The sequence below is a fragment of the Physcomitrium patens genome, chromosome 26 (assembly GCF_059467195.1).
Source record: "Physcomitrium patens ecotype Gransden chromosome 26, ASM5946719v1, whole genome shotgun sequence".
Taxonomy (NCBI): Eukaryota; Viridiplantae; Streptophyta; class Bryopsida; order Funariales; family Funariaceae; genus Physcomitrium; species Physcomitrium patens.
In genome coordinates this window covers 252501-255000 of record NC_143435.1, presented here as the reverse complement: position 1 = coordinate 255000, position 2500 = coordinate 252501, and positions in this window count along the sequence as shown.

Below are 2500 nucleotides of genomic sequence, written 5' to 3'. Positions count from 1 at the left end.
GACTAGGGAGTCGCGGCGGGACAAGGAAGAGGAGGAGGAAGTCCGGGACTCGCGACGGGACTGGGACTCGCGCCGGGACTAGGGAGTCGCGGCGGGACAAGGAAGAGGAGGAGGAAGTCCGGGACTCGCGCCGGGACTCGCGCCGGGACTAGGGAGTCGCGGCGGGACAAGGAAGAGGAGGAGGAAGTCCGGGACTCGCGCCGGGACTAGGGAGTCGCGGCGGGACAAGGAAGAGGAGGAGGAAGTCCGGGACTCGCCACGGGACTAGGGAGTCGCGGCGGGACAAGGAAGAGAAGGAGGAAGTCCGGGACTCGCGACGGGACTGGGACTCGCGGCGGGACAAGGAAGAGAAGGAGGAGGTCCGGGACTCGCGCCGGGACTAGGAAGAGGGGGAGGAGGTCCGGGACTCGCGACGGGACTAGGAAGTGGGGAGGAGGTCCGGGACTCGCGCCGGGACTAGGGAAGAGGAGGAGGAGGAGGAAGGCCGGGACTGGGACTCGCGGCGGGAGTAGGTAGTGGGGAGGAGGTCCGGGACTCGCAGCGGGACAAGGAGGAAGTCGGGGAGGAGGGCCGGGACCAGGAGTCGCGGCGGGGATAGCAGGCAGGACAGGGAGGGTGGGTGGTCTTCCACAAAAAAAGTGTGTCTCGGAACTTCCTTAGTGCAGTAGGACGGGGGCCTGCCGAATCCCACAGAGAGTACTATGTGGGGAAGGGTTCCTCTGAAGCGTCTCGGGAAAAGTCGTGAGGGGGTGACGGTTGCTCGGTGCCTACGGGTCCCGACTGCTCGCTGCCTTCTTTGAGCCCAGTACCGACGTTCGCAGGGGGGATACCTGGATACTACTGGGGTTACCTGGATACTTCTGGCGTGTTACCTTGGATCAGTGAGGAGTGGGGGTTAGTTTCCCGGCGGCGCGACCCTCTGAGGAGGTCCCGCGGAGGGTCGCCGAGTATTATATGGTGAGCTGGCTGTCAAGGATTGTGAGTCCCGCTGCCAAAATTTTTTTTGGTGCGCGGGCGACTGGAAAAAGAGGGTTGGTCTTGTGCCGATACGCGTAACGTCGCAGCGAGTCCCAAGAGCTAGTAACCATTTTTGGCGGGGGGCGATGGCCTCGGTATTGTCAAGCCATTCTCTCATTCATTTGGGAGGGTGGGGAGAAGTGTTTGCCGAGGCCGTTCAAGCTCCGCCTGGTCGACCACCACTGTGACCGCCACCGCGCTCGATCTCTATTGCAAGCTCAGGTGAAATTCCTGATAAACTTGGAGGGGGTGTGGGACGCGTTCGCAGTGTGGGCCGAGGAGTCATAACATCCCAGGTCGGAATGTGAAAATGGAACTTCGAAACCGGTGAGAGTTCTCTCGTCGGCTAGGGGTTTCACAAAAGTAACATTTCTATAAATTTCTATCCGACCCCTCCATTAATTTGGAGGGGCGATGGGCCCCAGGATTGGACATACTTCTTGCTGATTTGTCTTTTGAGGAAAATCCTTCGCGGTGATGGTTACTTTTTCATTTTTAATGTGTGTATCGGCCTCGTCGGTTTCTCTCTTTCCTGGTCACATTCCCGAAAAAGGCCGCAGCACCTATGATTCTCTTCCGGGGGTCTAACTCTCCCTCTCTCTCTATCCTTCTCTTTGTCTGGCTCTCTCTGGCTTCACTTTTTGTGGTGTGTGCCTCTGGGGGTCTGGTTGGAATTTGCCGTTGGCTTTTTGCCCTCTCTTTTTGCCTTTTATCCATCGCAAAGAAGGGTGTGTGTGTTCTCACCTGGGGTTGGAATGAAGGACGGGGAACCTCCTCGTCTTGTGAAGTGGGACCATCTTTTAGGATGATGGCTTTTTGCTGCCTGGTGTGTGCTTGGGTGGGGTTTGGTGGTGGCAGTCTACCTCTCCCTTTCTCCGGTAAGACCAGATGACTGGTTCGTCCGCTACTCTTGTGTTGGCCCTACCTTGGCCAACGGGAGTCGGCGACGCTCCAGACTGGATGGCATGATGTGGTGGTGTACCGAAGGGGGACATCCGAAGGGGAAGAGGGGCCGAGCCTCGCGAAACTTAGGTGTGTCGGGTTGTGTGATGTCGGAGATCCATTTTTTTGTGGCTGCCGTCGTGATTTCGCCCATCCAAACCTGAGTCGTTGCTGCGGACTGGAAAAACTATGGAAGAGCTGTTTGGGAAAGATTCGGGAGTTTGTTTTCGAAGTTACCTTGTTCGATCGATCTAGGATCCACTGTACTCGCCCACCAGAATTTGCTCCCGGAACCCCCCGATCAGCCAAAGCGGGTCGGGGGGCCTTGGTTCAACGAGGGTTACTCCATATGCTAGCCTATGTCAATATAAGGTGCGGGTTAGCCGTTTCTCCCCCACCGGACTATTGCTTAAGAAGTGGACTATCGACCCCCCTCTCCGTCAAAGGTTTGGGGGCCAGGGCTTAGAATGTACTTCAGGTGGTGCGGAGGTAGGAGGCGAGAGGTGGATGAAATCGATCGGATGAGGTGATGGAGGGGTCA